Source organism: Arachis ipaensis, chromosome B10 (assembly GCF_059453495.1).
Source record: "Arachis ipaensis isolate K30076 ecotype BB chromosome B10, ASM5945349v1, whole genome shotgun sequence".
Lineage (NCBI taxonomy): Eukaryota > Viridiplantae > Streptophyta > Magnoliopsida > Fabales > Fabaceae > Arachis > Arachis ipaensis.
Genome location: NC_142435.1, coordinates 58,389,278 through 58,414,295, shown reverse-complemented (window position 1 = coordinate 58,414,295; position 25,018 = coordinate 58,389,278). Strand labels below are relative to the sequence as shown.

Here is a 25,018-nt window from a genome sequence, read left to right as displayed (position 1 = left end):
CATCATCCCTGAAGCTTTTCAATTCGGTTATGTCTTGACTCATGGTTGCCATCATTCCTTCTATCCGGTTTAATTGATCTTGAAATTGTTGGTTCGGATTAAGTTGGGTAGGTTGATTATTTTGGCCATGATATGATGATTGGGGGTAAGTGTTTTGTGTGGCTTGGTATGATCTTTGGTTGGAGTTTTGGTATGTGGAATTGTTATGTTGTTTGTGGTTGTAAGGTTTGTGGTTTTGTGGTTGGGTTTGTTGGTTCCCCCACCCAAAGTTTGGGTGATTTTTCCATCCTGGGTTGTAAGTGTTGGAATGTGGATCATATGATTGCCTTTGTTGGTTTCCCACATAGTTGGCCTCTTCCCAATCACCTCCTTCAATGCTTACTTCCTCTTGATCTTGTGTGTGTATTGCAGCCACTTGCTTTGTTTCTAATTGCCTGGTAAGCTCTGCTAGTTGCTTGGCAAACACCTTGTTTTGGGCTAGAATTGTATCAACATGGTTCAGCTCCATGACTCCCTTAGTGTTGTGCCTTTCTGATGCATAGTAGTACTCATTCTCAGCCACTGTCTCAATCACTTCAATGGCCTCTTCCACAGTCTTTTTCCTGTTCAATGAACCTCCTGATGAATGGTCTACAGCCTTCCTTGATTCATAAGAGAGTCCATCATAGAAAATATGCAATTGCACCCAATCATGGAACATGTCTGGTGGGCATTTCCTTGTCAAGTCCTTGAATCTCTCCCATGCCTCGTAGAGAGTTTCACCATCTTGTTGTCTAAAAGTCTGAACCTCAGATCGAAGCCTATTGACCTTTTGTGGGGGGTAGAAACGTGCCAGAAACTTGCTTTCCACCTCATCCCATGTTGTTAGACTCCCCCTTGGGAATGATTCCAGCCACTTAGCTGCTTTGTCCCTAAGTGAAAATGGGAACAAAAGCAGTTTATATGCATCTTCCTGGACTCCATTGGACTTCACAGTGTCACAAATTCTTAGGAATTTTGTGAGATGTTGGTTTGGGTCTTCATTAGCACTTCCACCAAATGAACAATGATTCTCCACAAGTGATATTAGCTGTGGTTTGAGTTCAAAATTGTTGGCCTGAATGGGTGGTTTCTGGATGCTGCTACCACAATTCCCAGAGGTTGGGTTTATGTATGAACTAAGAACCCTCCTCTCAGGAATGGCATTGTTTCCATCAGCTCTCTCATGGTTGTGAACTTCTCTATCCATGTTGAGATCTAAAGCTTCCTCAAAATTGTCCTCAGATTCTCCTTCAGATTCTTCTTCTCCCACTACTCTCTTCCCTCTTGCTTCCCTTCTCAGTCTATGAAGGGTCCTCTCTGGTTCGGTATATGGAGGAGTTGATGTCTCTCCTCTCCTACCTGTCATACAAGAACACAGCACATGCACAAACAAATGAAATACTCTTGGTTAATGGAAGAGTATGGTTAGAGCAATTGAGGAATTAATTCAAACAGTTAGTGAGTCAGTGAGTTAGTTGCTTGAATTTAAAGGCATAAAGAAAGAAAGCATGTAACAGAGTGCAGAAATTAAAATTCAACAAGTAACTTGTACTGAATTAATCAAAACACAAAAAAAATGCTCAATCTAGTTAACTTCCAATTGGAGAATTGTCAATCGAAAACCAATCCCCGGCAACGGCGCCATAAACTTGATGCGCATAAACTAGTTATGCTACGATTTAGGAAATTGCACGATCGGCAAAATTCCTTCCGGCAAGTGCACCGGTTATCGTCAAGTAAAAACTCACAATAGAGTGAGGTCGAATCCCACAAGGATTGGTTGAGTGAGCAATTCGGATTAGAAGTGTGTTCTAGTTGAGCGGAATCAAGATTGAGATGAGAATTGCGGAATGTAAAATTGGCGGGAAAAGTAAATGACAAGAAATTGAAATGGCGGAATCTTAAATTGCATGAATTAAAGAGCAGAAACTAAATTGCTGAAATTAAAAGGGAATGGGGGTGATTGCATGAATTGAGTTGCAGAATGTAAAGAGAAGATGTAATCAGAATTGGGGGATTCATTGGGTTATAGGAGATATTGAGATCTCCGAATCAAAACATGTTTATCTCTTCCTCAAGCAATGCGTTCATTGAATTTTGCTTGGCAATCTTATATGATTGGATCCCAATCCCTTGGCTCACCAATTCTCTCTAAAAATGAACAAATTCCCAATCCCTTGGTTTAAATGTTCATAAGAAGAGATGATGCTCGATCACTGATTATACCACACAGTTTCATGAACCACAATTTGGTAGGATTACATGTCACAATATCCATCCAAACCCCAATCCAATTCACTGTGAGAAAGCTTCTCTAGCATGAATCCTCCATTCCTTTCCCAAGGTTCCGAAGGATTCCAATTATGGGTAATTTCTTCCCCAAGACAACTGCCCAATGGAATTAGATCGAGAAGCATTCTAACAAAATTCAAGAGAAAAGATTGAAGAAGAAGATAAACTATTATTGATTCATTGAATTACAATAGAGCTCCCTAACCCAATGAAAGGGGGTTTAGTGAGTCATAGCTCTGAATTCAATTACAAAGATATGAAAACTAGCTAAAAGTGAAGGTAAAAGTCCTTTCTAACTTAAATTCTATCCTATTTATACACTTTCTATATTGAGCTTCTGTTGTGTTTCTTGGGCTTTGAGGCCTCTCCCTGCTTTCCTTTTGCCTTGGGTTTATGATCCATAATCTTGATGAGGCTGCTGATCCAAATTCTGTAACATTCATTGAGCCAACTTAGTGATAATCAAATAATGGCACATGACTCAATAAATTGAAATTTCAGACTCATCAATCCTTCAGGCCCAATCCCATAAACCATGATATTCAATTGGGTTTCATACCAGAATAAGTTTAAGTTAATGTTTGTGCTCAAATACTAACTTAAACCACAATATTTTTGGTCCAGAAACCTTTTCCAAGAGTGGCATTTAAGTTGCAGTTCAAGCTTAAACTGCAGCTTAAACGCCAGACACTTCCAGTGAGGCCTTTTGTAGAAGCACGTTTAAGCTTCAGTTTAAGGTTAAACTGAAGCTTAAACGTGGAAATGGAAGAAGGCAGCCCTGGAGAGTCATGTAGTCGAACACGTTTAAGCTTCAGTTTAAGGTTAAACTGAAGCTTAAACGTGGATATAGGAAGGGCAGCCCTGGAGGTCGAACACGTTTAACCTCCAGTTTAAGGTTAAACTGGAGGTTAAACGTGGAAGCTTAGAAGGGTAGCCCTGGAGGTGTCGAACACGTTTAAGCTCCAGTTTGAGGTCAAACTGGAGCTTAAACGTGGAAATGGAGAGAGCAACCCTGGAGGAGAAAACTTGGTCGAACACGTTTAAGCTCCAGTTTGAGGTCAAACTGGAGCTTAAACGTGGAAATGGCTCCCTGGTGCTTTTCCCATTCTGGCGTTTAACCTCCAGTTTAAGGTTAAACTGGAGGTTAAACGTGGAACTCCTTCCTGAGTGGCATTATCATTCTGGCGTTTAACCTCCAGTTTGAGGTCAAACTGGAGGTTAAACGTGGAATGCTTCTTTGGTGAGACTTTTCATTCTGGCGTTTAACCTCCAGTTTAAGGTCAAACTGGAGGTTAAACTTCAATTCCAGCATTTCTTAGCCTTCATGATTCTGGCGTTTAAGCTCCAGTTTAGGCTTAAACTGGAACTTAAACTCCACATGTGATATTCAAGCTTCCTTTATTGATTTTGTTGCTTCCTTGCTTAGCCTCTTCTTCCCTGAAATCATCCAAACAAATGCATCAAAGTCTTGCAAAATTTCATGAGAAATCTTCCATTCATAGCATTCAAGTAATATAACTAAAACTCATGGAATTTGCATCAAAATCATATTGTTTGGATGGTTCATTGCTTTGTTATTCTTTTAACCATTCTTGGTTAACTTAAGCTCAAGAAAATGCATAAAACCACTAAAACTAACAGAAAAATACTAGTGAAACTAGCCTAAGATGCCTTGGCATCAGCGACTCAAGTGGTCTGCCACTAAATTCTGGTTACCACTCGTATCCTTTATTTCTAAATCAAATTCTTGTAATAGCAGTATCCAACGTATAAGTCTTGGTTTGGACTCCTTTTTGGCTAATAGATACTTTAAAGCTGCATGGTTTGAATACACTACTACTCTAGTACCAAGTAAATAAGCTCAGAATTTATCCAGAGAAAAAATAATAGCAAGAAGCTCTTTCTCAGTAGTAGTATAATTGGACTGGGCAGTGTCTAAGGTCTTAGACGCATAAGCAATAACAAAAGGGTCCTTACCTTCGCGTTGAGCTAGCACTGCTCCTACTGCATGGTTGGAAGCATCGCACATGATTTCAAACGGCTGGCTCCAGTCTGGTCCTCTTACAATTGGAGCTTGAGTCAGTGCGGTCTTCAGCTTATCAAACGCTTGCTTGCAATCTTCACCGAACTCGAACTCAATATCCTTCTGTAGTAATCTGGATAAGGGAAGTGCTACCTTACTGAAGTCCTTTATGAATCTCCTGTAAAAACCTGCATGGCCAAGGAACGAACGGACTTCCCTCACAGAAGAGGGGTAAGGTAAACTAGAAATAACATTCACCTTTGCTGGGTCTACAGAAATGCCAGTATTAGATACCACATGTCCTAGTACAATCCCTTGTTTTACCATAAAATGACATTTTTCAAAATTCAATACAAGGTTTGTATTAACACATCTATCTAATACTCTAGATAATCCATCTAAGCAAAGGCTAAAAGAATCACCATAAACGCTAAAATCATCCATAAAAACCTCCATACAGTCCTCAATAAGATCAGAGAAAAGACTCATCATGCACCTTTGGAAAGTAGCTGGTGCATTGCACAATCCAAAGGGCATTCGTTTGTAAGCATAAGTCCCAAAAGGACATGTAAAGTGGTCTTTTCTTGATCCTCAGGAGCTATATGAATCTGGAAATAACCTGTGTAACCATCTAAAAAGCAATAATGTGATTTATCTGACAGGCGATCCAGCATTTGATCAATAAATAGAAGTGGGTAGTGATCCTTACGGGTTGCTTGGTTGAGACGCCTGTAATCAATGCAGACTCTCCAAGCATTCTGAACTCTAGTTGCCATGAGCTCTCCATGCTCATTCTTCACTGTAGTGACTCCAGACTTCTTGGGCACCACTTGTACTAGGCTAACCCATTCACTCTCTGAAATGGGATAGATGATACCTGCTTCCAATAGTCTAGTCACTTCCTTTTTGACAACTTCCAGGATAGTGGGATTCAATCTCCTTTGGGGTTGACGGACAGGTCTTGCTCCCTCTTCTAAAAATATTCTGTGCTCACATACTTGAGGGTTGATGCCTTTATGTCTGCCAAACTCCACCCAATTGCCTTCTTGTGCTTCCTCAGTACATCAAGTAACTGCTCTTCTTGTTGAGAAGTAAGTTCCCTTGCAATGATAATCGGAAACTTCTACTCATCTTCAAGATAAGCATATTTGAGATGTGGAGGGAGGGGTTTCAACTCTAACTTCTGATCATGGGCAGGCTCTGGATTATCTGGAGCTTGTGAAAATGGCGAAGTGCCCTCATTGTCAGTTAAGAGGGTCCCCACACTTGGACCTTGTCCAGTGTGCCTCTCTTCTAATTCTTCCTTGTGAACTGCAGCTACAGTTTCATCTATGACATCACACTGGAAGATAGAATGATCTTCTGGAGGGTTGTTTATGACTCCATTCAGATTGAAGATTACTGTGCGGCCATCTATTTCAAAAGAGTATGTTCCTGAAAAAGCATCCAATTTGAATTTTGATGTCTTCAGGAATGGTCTTCCAAGTAGGATTGATGATGGCTTATCCGAGTCATTATGGGGTATTTCCAAGATATAAAAATCAGTGGGAAATGTAAGCCCTTTAATGTTCACTAAAACATCTTCAGCAACTCCAGCCACTGTAATAATGCTTTTATCTGCTAACACAAAACGAGCTGCCGACCTTATTAAGGGAGGGAGCCTCAAAATATCATATATGGACAAAGGCATTATACTGACACATGCTCCTAAATCACACATGCAATCATAAATTACTACTCCACCAATAGTACAACTAACTATACAAGGACCTGGGTCACTACACTTTTCAGGTAATCCTCCCATTAAAGCAGATATAGAACTACCTAAAGGAATAGTTTCTAATTCACTAATTTTGTCTTTATGTATACATAAATCTTTTAGAAACTTTGCATATTTAGGTACTTGTTGAATAACATCAAAAAGAGGAACGATTACCTCAACCTTTTTGAAAATATCTACCATTTTGGGATCGGGTTCCAGCTGCTTCCTGGGCTTCCTTGCATGCTGTGGAAATGGAATAGGAGTAGTGTTTTCTACAGTGTCTACGCCTCTCGGTGCTTCCTCCTGTGGTTGGACTTCTTCTTTTTCAGCTATGTCCTGTATATCTTCTTCCTCTTCAACATCTTCTATTTCTACTACCTCTTCAGCTGAGGCGTGTTCTGGTGAGCTTAGCTCCTCCTGATTCCTCTCCTGCAGTGTGGTTCCGGACCTCAGGGTGATGGCATTAATGCCTCCCTTTGGATTGGGTAATGGTTGAGAGGGGATTCCAGTGGAGCTTGAAGGTTGGTTACTGAAATTTTGCATTGATCCAATCTGTGAAACAAGAGCTTGCAAAGTAGAGGTCAGACCATTCAGACTGGCATTAATGTTATTCATAATGTTATTTTCCATGGTCTGTTGCCTTCACTCAAAAGATTGTAGTAACTCTTCATTAGGAGATAAAGAAGAATGAGTAAATTGAGAGGTCTGCTGTTGGGTATTCTGTGGTCCTTGGGATTGCCTCAGGTGAGGTACTCTATAAGGTTGGTTCTGCTACCTCTTGTTATTATTATTCCACCTCTGATTTCCCTGATTATCTCTGCCTCCTCTGTTATTGTTGTCCCTCCAATTCTGGTTTGAATTGTCCTGCCATCCATGGCTGTAGTTGCCACCTTGATTGTACCCTTGGTTGGGGCGGTCGTAGAAATTATGAGTGGCTGCCACGGTGTTATCTTCCTACTGGAGCTGTAGACACTCATCAGTATAATGACTATAATCTGCACAGATTCCGCAGGCTCTCTGTAGGACTAACTGTTGGCCTTGCTGTGGTGAAGGAGGTTGAGCTTGCTGAACTTGTTGTTGATTCAATTGCATTTGCTTCAGCAAGTTGGTCATTTCACAGATACTCTGAGTTAGAGCAGCAGTCTCTATGCTAGAGGATACTTCTGCAACGGCTTTTGAACGGCCTTGCTTCTGTCTGTGGTTCCTAGTAGATTCAGCTAAGTCGCTGATCAATTGCCATGCCTCATCAGTGGTCTTGTACTTCTTCATAGACCCATTGCTAGCACTTTCCAATGTGGTCTTATCTTGGGGCCTCATACCCTGTGTGATGTAGCTGAGCAATACTATCTTGTCAATCATGTGGTGGGGGCATGCTTCTAGAAGATTATTGAAGCGCTCCCAATATTCAAAGAGCGTCTCGTTGTCATCTTGATCAATTGTGGAAATGTCTTTCCTCAGTTTATCAGTAACTTCAGATAGAAAGAATTTCTCCAAAAACTCTTTTCTGAGCATATCCCAGTTGGATACATTTGCTAGGGGTTGAGTGTAGTACCACTCTCTTGCCTTTTTCTCAAGAGAAAATGGGAAAGTTTTCAGCAGAATTGAAGTTTCATCTGTACCATCTCGCCTGACAGTAGAACAGGCTGCCTGGAAATCTCTCAAGTGCTTGATGGGCTCTTGAGCAGGTAAGTCATGAAACTTGGGCATCAAATTGAGCAGTGCGGTCTTTATTTCAAAATCTGTAGCCACCGCTGGGTGATGTGCTTGAAATGGTTGCATTGTAAAATCAGGGGCTCCTTCCTCCTGGATGGTAACTCTCCTAGCTGCCATATCGTCTACACGTGAATCAACCAAATCAGTAGAACGGGAGTTGGTTTCTTCCTCAAGTTCACTTTCAGATCGCCCTCAGAGCAGACTAACTGACGCCGAGCTCGCCTTATTCGTGAAATAGTCCTTTCAATTTCAGGATCAAATACTAGCAAGCGCGGATCAGGAAGTGAACACGTCATTTGACGAAAGAAACAGGCAGCTCATAGTAGCAAAATAAAATAAAATGCAAATAAATAAATTCTAATTAATAACTTTAGCACTCTATTGCAACCCCCCGGCAACGGCGCCAAAAATTGATGGTGTGCAGAAATTGGCAAATTAAAAATTGTTAAAACATTTACGTTGTAAGTATAGTTCTTAACTTGCCAGAAATCTGCTCCTCAATTTAGAAACGTGTCACAGAAAATTGAATTTAAAATACTGGGAGTATGAATCCCAGGTCGTCTCCCAACGAGTCGCAGAAAAGTGTGCTATTTTATTAATCAGAGGTTTTCAAAAAAAGGTTTGAATTGGGCAAACAGGAAATTAAATTGGTAAATTTGAATAATGTAAATAAAAGCCTTGACTGGGAATTGATTAGTTGGAATCCCTATTATTGTTGGAATGAATTTCAGGATTAATTGACAATTAAAGGTTATCCTGTTTAGTTATCCTTCGCTAGGTGAAGGAAAGTCAAACAAGTTGGAATGCTATGTCCGTTCACAAGTTGCAATCCACTTAATAAAAAGGGAATGGTGTTAGTGATTAGGAGGCAATCCAACCATAAACCCAATTGCAATTTTTCTTTCAAGTCTTCCAACTCAAGGGTTCCTTTCAATCAATTCCCCATCAAGTTAGGGAACTACTCGCTCATTGTGAATGTAAAATTCATAGCATATAAAAAGGAATTAAAGAAAGACATTGTAAATAAAGTTAAAATAGTCAATTAAAAATAAAAGTGATCCTTGTATTAAATAATCCTAAGAATATTCCAATGGTAAAATTAAACAAAACAAGGAACATGGAAGACTAAACCAAGTAAAGAAAACGAACTAGAATGACGAAGTCTTGATGAGGTAATAACTCTTCTCAGTGTTCCAATGCCAAAAAAAGAAAGAGAAAACTAAAATCCTAAGAACTATGAATGTGTAGAGAGAAAACCTAGAGGAGTAGCAACACTAGATCTAAAAACTAAAACTGTGTAGAATGAATGTTGTCTTTGGTTTCTGCATGTTCTCTGGCTCTAGTCTGCTGTTCCGGGCCAAAAACTGGGTCAAAATAGGGCCCGAAATCGCCCCCAGCGAAACTGTAAATTATGCAGATCGCGCAGGTCACGCGATCGCGTCGCTCATGCGGACGCGTCATTCGCGTTTCTGCTTTGCCATGCGGATGCGTCGTCCACGCCTCTGCGTCGCTCTTACTTTTCCATTTCGCGCGGTTGCGTCATCCATGCAGCCGCGTCACTGCGATTTGATCTTCTCCGCACGGTCGCGTCACCCATGCGGCCGCGTTGCTTCTCGCTGGTCATCTCCTCAATTTCTTGTGTTTCTTCCATTTTTGCTTGCTTCCTTTCCAATCTCCAACTCATTCTTACCCTATAAAGCCTGAAACGCTTAACACATAGATCACGACATCGAATGGAATAAAGGAGAAGTAAAATGTACAATTAAAAGTCTCTAGGAAGCAGTTTTCACTCATGTAATAATTTCAGGAAGGAAATATAATTCCATGCTATTTTATTGAATAAGTGGGTCAGGATCATGATAAAACCACACAATTAAACACAATATAAACCATAAAATAGTGGTTTATCAAGAACACTTCCACACCAAGTGATATTGTTGATGATCTTGTGGAAGTTGTTAAACTTTCTTCCAATGAGCTTGAATTTAGTATTGAGGAGGATAATGTGCAACATCCAAGGCATAGTATGAATGATGAAAGATTGGAAAAGGTTGGTCAAGAAGAAGATGCACAACCTCCCATGCCCTTGGTGAACAATGAAGAAGAGGTTGAATTAGAAGAGAGCCACCAAGAGGAAGGGTTTGAAGTTGAGGAAGGTTGTAAAGAGGTGGAGGTAATCATAGAAGAGTACAAGGGAGTGGAGCTTGCAAGATCATTGGAACCACCACTTCCTAAGTCACCATCCTACACAACATTCAAGTGGATAAAATTCTTATCCTTAAGCCTTGTTTTCTCACTTGAATATGGTTTGATTGAAAATGATGGGCAACTTAGAGCTCTTTGTGGAGTTAAGAGTAGGAGAAAATTGTGTAGTGGTTGGAATAATAATGTTAGGCTCATCAAGATTGGAAGCTCAAGGTTTAGGAGCAATGGTTGGCGTAAAGCTAAATTGTTTGGGTCTAGGAGGAGGTTTGGATGCTCAAAGGAGAATTCCATGTGCTTACCACCCCGATGGAACAATGATGACCAATTAGAAGATGGGTGTGAAAATAAGATATGGGATCCCGGATCACAACATGAAAACCAATTTTGGGAGCTCATATCTTGGGAAGAACCTCACCCAAGCTTGGTGAAGATGGTTGGAAATTCTGACAACCAATTGAAGAACAAGCATTCTTGGAGGTTCAAGGATGAACACAAGCATAAGCCACCATGACAAGGAGCCTCCTAAATGTCCAACTTAAGGACTTAAAATGAAAGTGCTAGGTGGAAGACACCCCACCATGGTAACCTCTTTCCATTCTCTTGTATATATAATCAATGAATGAATTGAGTTGCAATTGTAGGTAGTTTTTCTTATTTTCTATACTCTTATACATTTTGCTTTTATTGATAGATTGTTTGTTAAATTCATGTCATGATTAGAATAGTTGTTGTTAAATTATATTTTTCTTGAAGTGTAAGTTTTGTGTGTTTTGTATGTGAAAAAATATTTCAAAATCTAAAAAATATTTGTTATTAAATTTGAATTTTGATTGTTTTAAAATTCTTGTAGATTAAGAGAGTGCCCTGTTTCTGTTAAAAAAAAACTTTGACGAGCCACGCGTAAGCGTGGCCGACGCGTACGCGCCGTATGCCATATTGGGACTTCTGGTACAAAAACCCGAGTATTGCGCGAACATCACGCGGGCACTGTGCGTTTAGCACAATCTAGACCCACGCGTACGCGTGGGTGACTGTTCCGAGGGTTACCTGAAACTGTAGGTAGATCTCGGATGAGATCTTCTACGCTGGTCGGTGCTGACGTGTCTGGCTTATTGGACTGGCTGTGATGCTGATTCTTTTGTCACCGGAGGGTGGGGGGTACCTGCAAGGGACTCCGATGCTTAAGTTAGCAAGGGTATTAAGAAGGTTTTTGGTAGAATCATAGTATGAGTTATACCTGGGTGCTCCAGTGTATTTATAATAGTGTGGAGTGACCTTCTTAGATAAGATAAGTTAGTTATTTTTATCTTATCTTATCTTATCTTTGAGTGAGGTCAGTTTATCTTCAAGGGAACCGCCCTTCTCTCTATAGGCTTGGGATGCCTTTGGATTTGGGTCGTATTCCTTGAGTTGGGCCCCTTTTTGGGCTTTCCTATCGCTTTGACTGAGCTCTTTGAGAAGAGGTCGGATAGCCTGACCTGAAGAGGTCGGTCGCTTTGTTACTGAACATCCCGGATCGGATAGCTCTACCCAGGGTGTGAACAGTGCCCCTGCTTGAGCTCGGTCTTCCTTTTTGAGGTCGAGTCCTAGACTTCGATCCTTTTCTGGTGAAGCCGAACTCGAGCATTTATCGACTTCCTTTTTTGTAGAGTTTTTGAATGTGGAACGTTTTTCCTCTGAGAGCGCGCGCTTTTATATCAGCGCTCTGTTCTTGGGAACGTGCGAGGGTTTAATACCTTCATTAATTGGTTTTAATTGCCCCGTTTCCCTTGGCTTTTTAATTTGAATTTTGCACACAGAAACGGTTTCTCTTCTTTCGTTTTTCTTTGTAACTTCTCCCTTCACTCTCTCACTTTCTGCTTTCGCCTAAATTTTGCCTTTCTTGCATTGCGGCGTCAATCGGCAATTTTCTGGGCGATTCCGTCTTTCCATTTTCATCTCCTTCGAAGCTTCTTCCTTCGTTCAGGTTGGTTTTTCTTTCTTTGTGCTTCTTTCGTTTTTTTTTCTTCTTTCGTATTACTGTGCGCCTGCTTTTTTGCTGTTTGAGGGTTTTCTCTTGCTTTTGAAATGGTCCCTTTGTATTTCTGGGGCTCACATTGCTTTTTCTCGAAAGATTGTTCCTTTTGTGACGCTGATAGCTTTTGCTGAAGAATTCTGTGAAAGATAACGATTATTTCTTCGTGTTATTTTGCTTATTCTGGGGGATTTTCATTTTCCTGAAAAAGGTGGCGTCTTTGATGACTTCTTCTTCATATGTTTTGCCATTTTGCTTGCTGATAAGCTAAGACTGTAAATTCGGAAGGTAGCTATTTCAGTTTTGTATGATTTGTAGCTTTCTGGGATGCTGCTTTCTTTTTCACTTTAGAAAGGGTTTTTCTGGTTAGTTTTGTAGGCTTTTCTGAATCCTTGTTCCCTGACTTCCTCCAAAAGATGCCCCTGGACCTTCTGTGTGGGTCCTGGGGTTTTCCTTTTGTTGTTTGTGTCGTCTGAATCATATTAGCCGAGTTGTTTTGTCCTTCGTCCGAGATTTTTTTAGTAATCCGATCTTCTTTTCTTGTTGTGAGATTAGTTGGCCTCATGTCTTCTCGCAAAAATATTGTTGAGACATCTTCCCAAGTCCCTGAGGGCATGGCTGATTGGGTGGATTCTATGGTTCTTTTGTGTGTTTCGTTGGTTGACTCTCAGTTCTGTCAGCAACTTAGGCAATTTCATAAGATGTGTGGTAATGGAGGTGATGAAAAGAACTATGAGATTGTATCTCCGAGTTCTGAGGAGAGGGTCTGTTTCTCTACCCGAATTACTGGAGAGCGCCCTTTTTTCTATGCCTACGACTTCTTTTTTAGTGAAATGAATATCACTCTTCCTTTTACCGATTTTGAGACCAACCTGTTATGGTCCTGTAATGTTGCTCCTTCCCAACTTCACCCCAATTCCTGGGGTTTCATAAAAATCTTTCAATTGTTGTGTCATGGATTCAGTATTCCTGCTTTACAATCCCTTTTCTTCTATCTTTTTGTTTTGACAAAGCCTGGGGTAGTTAAGAAGAAGGCCGCTTGGGTTTCTTTCCAAGCTTCCCAGGGAAAAAAGGTTTTCTCCATGTTTGATGAATCTTTTTGTGATTTTAAAAATTACTTTTTTAAGGTCCGAGCTGTTGAAGGAGCTCGGCTCTTTTTTCTGGATGAAAATGACGAGCCCGCCTTTCCCTTGGAATGGCAAAAGGATGTGAGGGTATCTAGATATACATGGAAAATGTTGGATGAGGCTGAGCAAGCTTTCGTGACTGTTCTGGAAGAAAACTGGGGGGAGCCTCCCCATCTCGACATAAAGAAATTTTTAACCAATCCCTCTCTCCTCCGAACTGAGCTGGGTAGTTAATTTTTTTATTCTTCTCTTTTGTCTGCTCCCATATTATTTGCAAGCTCTTTTCTGATTTGTGACTTGGTTCCTTACTGTTGTATTTTTCTTGCAGAGATGATTAAAAATAATGAATCTATGAAGGCCTTCAAAAGGGCAAGGAAGGCTTCTACAGCTGAAAACATCTCGGCCAAGGCGGCCGGGGAGGGGTCGTCCCAGGTTCAGTCGAAGCCGGCCGTACCGAGCTCCCCGAGGGCGAGAAAGGTAATCCCTACTCCTCGGGTTCGTTTGGTCGATCCTCCACCAGCTTCTGTGGCTACTTCTGGTGCTCCTCCAAACAAAAAATAGAAGACAACTGAGCCTTTCAACCTCGACGCTCCTGATTTTGATGCGGTTGAGTTTGTTGATCAGTAGATTGGTCCTTATGGTACCATCCCTACTGACGACGTCTCTCTTCAGCATAAAGATGGCACATATGGGAGCTGTTATGTACCGTACTGTCCAAGATCTTCCCCTCCATGCTACTAAGGCCTTTATGGAAGAGGCTAAGTGGGAGTTTGATAGAATGAAAGGTTTGAAGGAGGAGCTTCAAGTGAAGGTGGCCAAGTTGGAGAAGGAGCTGGAGGGCGAGAAGGCAAGTTCTGTTGCTTTGGTGGCTTCTGTGAGGTTGGCTAAGGACACGGCATTGAGGCACAAGCACAGCTATGTCACATCCTACCGTGAAGTAATGCGTCTTAGGGAAGAGTTGGAGTCTGCCCGGGTTGGCTATGCTGAGCTCCAGGGTCACCTTGTGGGCAGCGTAAATGCTGCTTATGAGAACCTGAAGGAGCAAGTTCGAGTTCTTGCTCCTGAGGTCGACCTTACTCTCTTCAGCCTGGACAATGTCGTGAAGTAGGGCAAGATTGTCCCTGACAACCTTGATGACGACGATGTTGAACCTCTGCCTGTGCCGGTTGCCAAAGCCACTGTTGTACCGACTTCTTCAGCTCCTCCTGCTGGGGTTAGTCATCCCGAGCCCGAGCCTGATTGTCAGATATTGAATCGAGATGACAGGACGGTGGATGCTGTGCCCTTCCAGACTCGTCCTCCTTCGCCCCATGTTGATGCAGCTTCCGGGAAACCTCTGGATCCTCTTTAGTTATTCTTGGTACATTTGTGTATGGCCCTGTCTGTGGGCTTTTTGAACTATTTATTTTTTGTAAATGGTATTTTGCTGACTGTTGACACTTTCTTGGTTTCTTGTTTAGCAACTTTATTTTGAAAAACAAAGCAGTTTTCAAGCTTTTGGGGCTGATTTTAGTGGCCTCTGAAGCTTGCCGTTATTCTAGCTAGCAGTTTTTATATCATGTCTGTCTGCACTCGTCTTGGCACCTTTCTAGTTTTTTGGGAATGTTGGAACTTTTCATTGTCTGACCTCTTTGGGTTGGCTTGGTTCTTTGCTTGATGTTATTTCCAGTAATTTGTGTTGTTTGGACCTCGTTCGGGAGATCGATTTTGTCATGTCGGTTTGTCCGAGTTGTTAGTAATCCTCTTTTTTGGACTTTGCTTAGGTCTATTTTAGGGATTACCTTACGTTTTGGGCTGACTCCCTCGCGTTGGGTCCTCCTAAGTTATTTTCGTAATTCTCTTTCTTAGACCTCATTCAGGTCTCTTTCAGGGATTACTTTTTATAACTTTTATGTTTTGGGCCGACTTCGTCATGTCGGGCCCTCCTAAGTTATTTTTGTAATCCTCTTTCTTGGACCTTGTTTAGGTCTCTTTTAGGGATTACTTTTTTAACTTTTATGTTTTGGGCCGACTTCATCATGTCGGGCCCTTCTAAGTTAAAGTAATCCTCTTTTATAGGGTTGGCCAGACCTCTTTCCAGGGTTTACTTATAACTTGATTTGACTTGGTCCGACTTCTTAACGTCGGCCAGTCTTTAAGTTATTATTTAGCAATCCATTAAGACCTCGTCAGGTCTTTTCTCCGGATCACTTTCGGTAACTTCTTGCATTATTCTGTTTTCATCTTTGCCAATTTGTAGAAGGTGAATTCAATCCTTGTTTAGTCGACCATGAGATGAATTTTAGTTTTCATCTCTGCTGGTCTTTATCGTGATCGTGCAGTGAATTTTACTTTCACTTTCTGCCGATCTGTTGCTTTATAATCGTGCGATGAATGTTTCAGATTAATGCGTCTTGAAAACTTGTAGAACGTCTAACATATTTTATTTGAAAGAAAATGCAAATATGTACATCTGGATTTTTTACCCTTTTAAGTCGGATAATTTGTGGATCTCAACTTTGTGCCTCATTAAAAAACCTTTTCAGGAAAAAGAGTACACCCTGTGCTGAGATCCCTTACCATTCCTAGCTATAGTACCTTCTTAGGTTGCAGGTGTGCCATGATCTGGGAAGCTCTCGCCCCTCGAGTTCGGACAGTCTGTAGTAGCCCTTCCCAAGTACTTATATGACTCGGTAGGGTCCTTTCCAGTTTGCTGCCAGCTTTCCTTCTCCAGGTCGAGTTGTTCCAATATCATTTTGGATTAGGATGAGATCATCTTCAGCGAAACCTCTTGGCACTACCTTTTGATTATATCTGGAAGCCATTCGACGTTTTAGTGCTTCTTCCCTAATCCGAGCTCTTTCCTGGATTTCAGGAAGTAGGTCGAGCTCTTCCTTTTGAAGTTGGGAGTTGGCTTCCTCATTGTAATGGACCACTCTATGCGACCCTTCCTCGATCTCCACTGGGATCATTGCCTCCATCCCGTATGCTAATCGGAAGGGCGATTCCTTGGTGGTGGAATGTGGCGTTGTTCGATATGCCCATAGGACTTGTGGGAGCTCTTCGGCCCAAGCTCCTTTTGCGTCTTGTAATCTCCGTTTTAGCCCAGCCAATATGACTTTATTGGCAGCTTCGGCTTTTCCATTGGCCTGGGGATGTTCGACGGAAGTGAACTGGTGCTTTATGTTCAAGTCGGCTACTAATTTTCTGAAGCCTGCATCTGTGAATTGGGTGCTATTGTCTGTGGTGATGGAGTATGGAACCCCGAACCTTGTGACAATGTTCCTATATAGGAATTTTCGACTTCTTTGAGCAGTAGCGTTAGCTAGGGGTTCTGCCTCGATCCACTTTGTGAAATAGTTTACCCCTACTATGAGGAATTTAACTTGTCCCGATCCCTGAGGAAAGGGTCCGAAAAGGTCGAGTCCCCATTTTGCAAATGGCCAAGGTGAGGTTACGCTGATGAGCTCCTCTGGTGCGGCGATGTGAAAGTTGGCATATTTTTGACATGGGAGACATGTCTTTACGAACTCTGTGGCCTCCTTTTGTAGAGTTGGCCTATAAAATCCTGCCCGGAGTACTTTTTTGGTGAGCGCTTGTGCTCCGAGATGATTGCCACAGATGCCACTGTGTACTTCTTCCAGAACTTCCCTCGTGTTGGAAGTCGGTACACATTTTAACAAGGGTGTTGAAATTCCTCTTTTGTAAAGAGTATTGTTTATGATAGTGTAGTATTGTGCCTCCCGTTTTATCCTTTTTGCCTCCTTCTCCTCTATAGGAAGTATTTCTGTTTTGAGGTAGTTAATTATAGGAGTCATCCATCCTTGATCTAGACCTGTTATGGCTAGGACTTTTTCCTCTTCCGAGATTGACGGGTTCTGAAGTATTTCCTGGATGAGACTTCTATTGTTGCCTCCTAGTTTGGTGCTGGCTAGTTTTGAGAGTGTATCAGCCCGGGCATTTTGTTCGCGGGGTATGTGACGTATCTCATACTCCCGGAGTTGTCCGAGTTGTTCCCTGGATTTACCCAGGTACTTTTTCATAGTGGGGTCCTTGTCTTGGTAGCTCTCCGTTATTTGTGAAGTGATCACCAGTGAGTCACTGAAGATAATGAGTTTTTGAGCTCCGACCTCTTTAGCCAGCTTTAAACCAGCTAGTAGTGCCTCATATTCCGCCTGGTTGTTTGAGGCAGGGAACCCGAATTTGAGAGAGAGTTCGATTTGGGTTCCTTGATTACTTTCAATTATCACACCTGCGCCGCTTCCAGTCTTATTCGAGGAACCGTCCACATAGAGATTCCATTCTGTGGGGGTTTTCGGGGTGTCTGTAAATTCTGCAATGAAGTCGGCTAAGTATTGTGATTTGATGGCTGTCCGAGCTTCATATTAAAGGTCGAACTCAGACAACTCGACTGCCCATTGTAAAATTCCGCTTGTTAGGTCTGTCTTCTGCAATATCCCTTTTATGGGCTGGTTTGTCTGAACCTTAATGGTGTGAGCTTGGAAGTACGGGCGAAGTCGTCGAGATGTTAGTATGAGAGCATAGGCAAACTTTTCTATTTTTTGGTAGTTCAGCTCGGATCCTTGTAACGCTTTACTGATGAAGTATACGGGTCATTGCCCACTGTCGTCTTCTCGAACTAGTGCTGAGGCTACCGCCTGACTTCCTACCGCGAGGTATAATATGAGTGGTTCTCCTTCTCGTGGCAGAGAAAGGATAGGTGGCCGTCCTAGAAATCTTTTGAAATCTTGGAAGGCTTGTTCGCACTCTGTTGTCTATTCGAACTTTTTTCCTTTCCTTAGAGTAGCATAGAAGGGAAGAGATCTTATCGCTGATTCCGCTAGGAATCTGGACAAGGCTGCCAATCTTTCGTTGAGTTGTTGTACCTCTTTGACACAAGTTGGGCTCTTCATGTTGAGTATGGCCTGGCATTTATCCGGATTTGCCTCAATTCCTCTTTGTGTGAGCATAAAACCTAAGAACTTGCCAGCTTCTACTGCAAAGGTGCATTTTGCAGGATTGAGTCGCATGCCATGCTTCCTTATAGTGTCGAATACTTGGACCAAGTCGGACAATAATGTCTCTTTACTTTGTGTCTTTATCAACATGTCGTCCACATAGACTTCCATGACTTTTTTGATATGATCTGAAAAGACTTTATTCATTAGCCTTTGATAAGTAGCTCCCGCGTTCTTGAGACCAAAAGGCATCACAATGTAGCAGTAATTTGCTTTTGGTGTTAATAACGAGGTTTTTTCTTGATTGGGTGGATACATGGGGATTTGATTGTATCCGAAATATGCATCCATAAATGAGAGGTATTTATATCCGGAGGAGGCATCTACCAGAGCGTCGATACTTGGGAGTGGATAAGGGTCTTTTGGGCAGGCTTTGTTGAGATCTGTATAGTCGGTGCACATTCGCCACTTTTCGTTTAATTTTTTCACCAAGACGACATTAGCTAACCATAGTGGGTACTTGACTTCTCTTATGAATCCTGCCTCCAGTAGAGCTTGTACCTGCTCTACCACAGCTTGGGATCTTTCGAGTCCGAGCTTTCTACGTATCTGTTGTACCGGCCGAGATCCAGGGTAGACTGCAAGCTTATGACACATTAACTCGAGGCCTATGCCTGGCATGTCTGTAGCCTTCCACGCAAAGAGGTCGACGTTGTCTCGTAAGAACTGTACGAGTGATTCTTTTATGTCTCCTTTTAGAATCGTGCCAATATTGGTTGTTTTGTCCGGGATGTCTCCGATCTAGACTTTCTCTACTTCACCTTCATGTTGTGGACGGAGTTCTTCTCGCCTCTGAACTCCACCAAGTTCGATTGTGTGGAATTTTTCTCCTTTATCTCTGAGGTTTAGACTTTCGTTATAACAGCGGCACGCCATCTTTTGATCTACTTTTATCGTAGCTATCCCTTCTGCAGTTAGGAATTTCATGCATAGATGTGGAGTTGAGACTATTGTGCCGAGTTGATTTAATATTGTCCGACCTATTAGGACATTGTAGCCTGAACTCACGTCGACCACGATGTAGTCTATTTTGAGTGTTCTGGATTGGTTTCCTTTTCCGAAGGTTGTGTGTAGCGGGATGTATCCCAATGGTTACACTGGAGTGTCTCCTAGTCCAAATAGGCTGTTTGGATATGCTTTGAGTTCTTTATCTTCCAGGCCGAGCTTGTCGAAGGCAGTTTTGAATAAGATGTCGGCGGAGCTCCCTTGGTCTATCAGTGTGCGATGGAGATTTGCATTTGCCAGTATGATGGTGATGACAATGGGATCGTCGTGTCCTGAGATGATGCCGGATGCATTTTCCTTGGTAAACGTAATTGCGGGGATGTCGAGTGCTTCCTCCTTTCCTCTGACATGATATACTTCTTTGAGATATCTTTTGCGAGATGATTTGGAGATTCCTCCTCCTGCGAATCCTCCATGTATCATATGGACATGTCTTTCTGGTGTACGAGGTGATCGCTCGGTTCGTCCAACCTCCTCGTCTCTTCTCCTTTTTCTTTGTTCATCGTCCCAGGTGGCCAGATACCGATCTAGTTTTCCTTCTCTCACTAATTTTTCTATGACATTCTTTAAGTCCAAGCATTCGTTGGTGGAGTGCACACAGACTCGATGGTATTCAGAATATTCATTCCAGTTTCCTCCTCCTCTTTTGCCTTTGAGTGGTTGAGCTGGGGGTATTTTTTGTGTGGCAGACTTCTTTGTAAACATCCACCAGGGACACCCTAAGAGGGGGTGTAATTATGATATTTTTTAATTTTTTCCCCTTGTCGATCTTCCTTCTTTTTGGACTCTTTGTCTTTGTCTCGGTAGGTAAATCCGGATTTTGAGGTTTCTCCTAGTCGAGAATTTTCTTCCATGTTGATGTATTTCTCCGCTCGTTGTTGCACTTTGATGCCAGGGCATTTTGGCCAGTTCCACTGACCTTTTCTTTACTGTTTTAGGGTAGTTTCATGCATTTTCTTAGGAAATAAGCAAGCTTTGGGTAAAATTTCAGTTACATCTTGATTCAAGCAAACATGGTGTGCTTTACATGATTTCATGAGAATTTTGCATGAATTATATGACAAATTGGATGATGCATCTCTCATGACTAGGATTAGAACTTTGATGCACTTTATTGTTTGATTTCAGGACAAAGGAAGCAAGGAAGAACCACGTTAGCAGCCACGTTAGTCTAACTAACGTGACAACTAACGTGGAATGGGAGCTAGCTTGCAACGTTAATGAGAAAAGTAATCGCCAATAACGTCCTCGAAAGCCATCATAGCCCACGTTAAGAGTCACGTTAACTAAGTTAACGAGAACTCTAATGTGGAAGAAAGAAATAAGGCCAACGTTAGTGACACTCAACTTTGCCACTAACGTTGGACCAAGCTCATAAGTGGCCACGTTAAGAGCCACGTTAACTTAGTTAACGTGGACTCTAACGTTGGGAAGCAAAAGAGAAGCCAACGTTAGTGACACTCACCTTTGTCACTAACGTTAGCCAAGCCACAATGAGCCACGTTAGTTGCCACGTTAACTTAGTTAACGTGGAAGTTAACGTGGAGAAAGCAAGTGATCGCCAACGTTAGTGACACCTACCTTTGTCACTAATGTTGGGATGTACCACCACAAGCCACTATGAGCAACGTTAGCTCCCACGTTAACTTAGTTAATGTGGAAGCTAACGTGGATAAAGGAGATGATGAGCCAACATTAGTGACACTCACCTTTGTTACTAATGTTGGAGATGGCTATCAACACCACGTTAACCTAGTTAACGTGGACTCCAACGTGGGAAGTAGGGGCATCTTGGAACGTTAGTGACAAAGGTAAGTGTCACTAACGTTCTCGAAGGATTGGCAAGCCTACGTTAAGAGCCACGTTAACTAAGTTAACGTGGACTCTAACGTAGAGGGAAGGGAGGACTCTCAACGTTACTGGGAAAGGTGAGTCCCAATAACGTGTGCGAAGGACCAAGAGGCAACGTTAGTAGTCACGTTGGTGCCACTAACGTTGAAGTTAACATGGATCATCCCTGGGTTAGGAACGTTAGTGAAAAAGGTGATTGTCACTAACGTTCTCAAACCCACACTCTAACTTAACGTTAACGCCACTAACGTTCTGAGCTAAACACCTTGCCTACTTCACACTTTCTCTCTGCAAGTAAAGCTAAGCCCACTGAAGAGGATAACTGCTTCAAACTCAAGATCCAAAGGCCCATATCCAAGACTTGAAGAACCAACTAGAAGATCAAAAGAGTAGTATATATAGGGGTAGTTTCGAATTAAAGAGGAGCTTTTTGGGGGGTGTTGGAAATTGGAGAACTACTCTCTGTATAATTTTACTTTCTCTGCACTTCTAGTTTTACTTTTCATAATGTATTTTCCATCTTTGTTTTCGATTTCCAGAGCTATGAACAACTAAACCCCTTTCATTGGGTTAGGGAGCTCTGTTGTAATTTGATGGATCAATATTAGTTTTCATTATTCTTCTTCTATCTTTTCTCTTGATTTTACTAGAAAGCTTTCAATCTTCATCCAATTAGGTAGTTTTCTTGGAAAAGAAGCTATTCATACATGGATCTCTTCTGAACCTTGGAAGAGAAATGAAGAGATCATGCTAGAAATGCTTTCTCATGTTGGACCAAATTGGGTTTGGATGGATATGGTGACAATAATTCTACCAACACTTGATAAGGAAATGTAATTCGATCACTTAAGATTGCCAAGGAGATCAATGAACGCATTGATTGAGGAAGAGATGAAAATGAACTTGATCCAGAGAATGCAACATCTCCTAAGCCCAATTAATTCCCCATTTCTGATCTTACCCATTCTCTTTAATTTCTACAATTTACTTTTATGAGCATCTTCCCCATTCCCATTTAAGATTCTGCAATTTACTTTCCGCCATTTACATTCAACTCTTTATTTCTAGCAATTTACATTTTCTGCTATTTACTTTCCCGCCATTTAATTTTTTGCAAATCTCAAATCAAATTCTGCTTCGCTCAACTAGAACATTCCTCTAATTAAAGTTGCTTGACCAATCAATCCCTGTGGGATTCGACCTCACTCTATTGTGAGTTTTTACTTGACGACAATTCGGTATACTTGCTGAAGGAAAATTGTTGAGAGACAAGTTTCCGTGCATCAAGTTTATGGCGCCGTTGCCGGGGATTGATTTTGTATCAACAATGATTAAATTGGAGGATAACTAGATTGAGCATTTTTTTTGTTTGATTTAAGTTCATTTGAGTAATTTACTTTCTGTTCAGTTTTTCTCTTCCCTTCCCCCTACCCATTTTCTTAGTTGCTTACAATTCAGTCCACTAACCTACTAACTGTTTGATATATTGCATCACTCACACTAACAGCATTTCTGTAGAAATTACTTTCTGCATCTATTTCCTTGCTTGTGCCTTGTTGGTTGTATGACAGGGAGAAGAAGCGGGGCTTCAACTTCCTTTGATTCTGAACCTGAGAGGACCTTCCTTAGATTAAGGAGGAAAGCAAGAGGAAAGAGAGTAGTTGGTGCTGAGGAAGAAGAGGAGTGCTTTGAACCAGATATGGACGAGAATATGGAGAACCATCATGAAGAAGAAGCTCACAACCATGGCAGAGAAGGTCTAGCAAATCATGCTGGGCAAGAGAGAAGAGTTCTGGGTTTGTACATCAATCCAAACCCAGGAAATTGTGGAAGTAGCATCCAAAGGCCAACCATATATGCCAAAAACTTTGAACTAAAGCCACAGCTCATTACCCTTGTTCAGAACAATTGTTCATTCGGAAGAGGTGTCCAAGAAGACCCCAATCAACATCTATCCATCTTCCTGAGGATATGTGATACTGTGAAGTCTAATGGTGTTCATCCTGACACCTATAGACTACCTCTGTTCCCTTTCTCACTCAAGGACAAGGCATCTAAATGGCTGGAATCCTTCCCAAAGGAGAGTTTAGCAACCTGGGAAGAGGTGGTGAACAAGTTCTTGGCAAGATTCTATCCTCCTCAATGGATCAACAGGCTGAGAGCTGAGGTGCAAAACTTCAGGCATCAAGATGGTGAGACTCTATATGAAGCATGGGAGAGGTTTAAGGACCTGACAAGAAGGTGTCCACCAGATATATTCAATGAATGGGTGCAGCTGCACATTTTCTATGAAGGCCTTTCTTATGAATCAAAGAAGACAGTAGACTACTCATCAGGGGGATCTCTGAGCAAGAAGAAGACCATTGAAGAAGCCATAGATGTCATTGAGACTGTAGCAGAGAATGACTATTTCTATGCTTCTGAAAGAGGCAACACTAGAGGAGTGATGGAGCTAAACAATGTGGATGCACTGCTGGCCCAAAACAAGCTTATCACCAAGCAGCTGGCTGACCTCACCAAGAAGATGGAGAGGAACCAAGTAGCAGCAATCACCACCTCATCAGCAACCCAAGAGGGAGTGAATGCAGAGGCAGAGGATGAGCAAGAACAAGCCAACTACATTGGAAACTCACCCAGGAAGACCCATGATCCATACTCCAAGACCTAAAACCCTGGTTGGAGGAATCACCCAAACTTTGGGTGGAGAAATCAACAAGATCAAAGCCAAGATCAAAGACGTCACAACCCCAAAAACCATGCAGCTCACCAATATTCTACACAGAGATCATATCAACACCACCCTAACAACACATCTCCACATCCATATCAAAACTAAAATAACCCAACTCACCCATCCAACCTCAACTCATCATCATCTGAAGATAGACTCTCAAGGATTGAGAATATACTTGAAAGCATATGCAAAGAGATTCAAGATAACAAGGTGTTCAAAGAGGAGGTGTGAGCCAGTATCAAGAACCAGGGAGACACCATCAAGAAGCTGGAATTTCAAGTGGGATACTTATCTGAGAAGATCCCCAAACCTACTGATAGCTTCCCAAGTGACATAGAGAAAAATCCGAGAGGTGAAGCAAAGAAAGTCAGATGGGAAGATTGCAAGATGGTTACTATAAGTGATTAGGAGACTGAGGAAGATCTGAACAACCCATTAGAACAACCTGAAGATACTTCAGCAGGAAAGCATGGAGAGAATCATCAAGAAACCATAATTACACAGAAAGAGCTGACACAGAAGGAGCTGCTGAGACTCTATGCACCCTTTCCCCAATTACTAAATGGATGTGTAGAGAAGAGACTATACTCAAGGTTTCTTGACATGTTTGCATCTCTCCATGTAAACATACCATTCATCAAGGCCCTCCAACAAATGCCCTCATACATTAAGTATATGAAGGAACTGCTGACCAAGAAAAGCTCACTCAAGGGAGGACAAACCATAGTGATGAATAAGGAGTGCAGTGCTCTCATTCAACCAGAGCTGCCTACAAAGAGGAAGGACCCAGGGAGTTTCTACATCCCTTGTGCCATAGGAGAAACAATGTTTGATAAAGGACTTTGCGATCTAGGAGCAAGCATCAATTTAATGCCTTTATCACTTATGAAAAGGCTACAGATCAATGAGATAATACCACAGATGTAGTTATCAGGCTGGCTGACAAAACTCAAAAACAAGCAGTAGGAGTGGTTGAAAATGTGCTAGTGAAGGTTGGAAAATACTTCCTGCTCACAGACTTTGTCATCTTGGACATGGAAGAGAGTCACCTGCACCCAATCATATTGGGAAGACCATTCCTGGCTACAGCCAGAGCACTTATAGATGTGGAGCGAGGGGAGCTAATTTTGAGGATCCATGATGAACAACTCACCTTCAATGTTTTCAAGCCCTCACAAGAAACAGATCAAGAGAACAAAGAACCAAGCAAAGATCACAGTGAAATACTGAAGGAAGAAAAAAGTACTGAAGCACAACCAGCACATCAGGGAATC

General features: G+C 41.8%; 2 non-coding genes across 2 annotated transcripts; one reads left to right on the top strand and one right to left on the bottom strand.

Annotated features, from left to right (window-relative positions):
* The first annotated feature begins 698 nt into the window (after positions 1–698).
* On the top strand, positions 699–802 carry LOC148580190 (small nucleolar RNA R71). The gene has a single exon (XR_015899361.1). It is a non-coding gene; the product is annotated as a small nucleolar RNA R71 (small nucleolar RNA).
* Positions 803–23,162: 22,360 nt separating this feature from the next.
* LOC148580189 (small nucleolar RNA R71) lies at positions 23,163–23,269 on the bottom strand. The gene has a single exon (XR_015899069.1). It is a non-coding gene; the product is annotated as a small nucleolar RNA R71 (small nucleolar RNA).
* Positions 23,270–25,018: the final 1,749 nt, after the last annotated feature.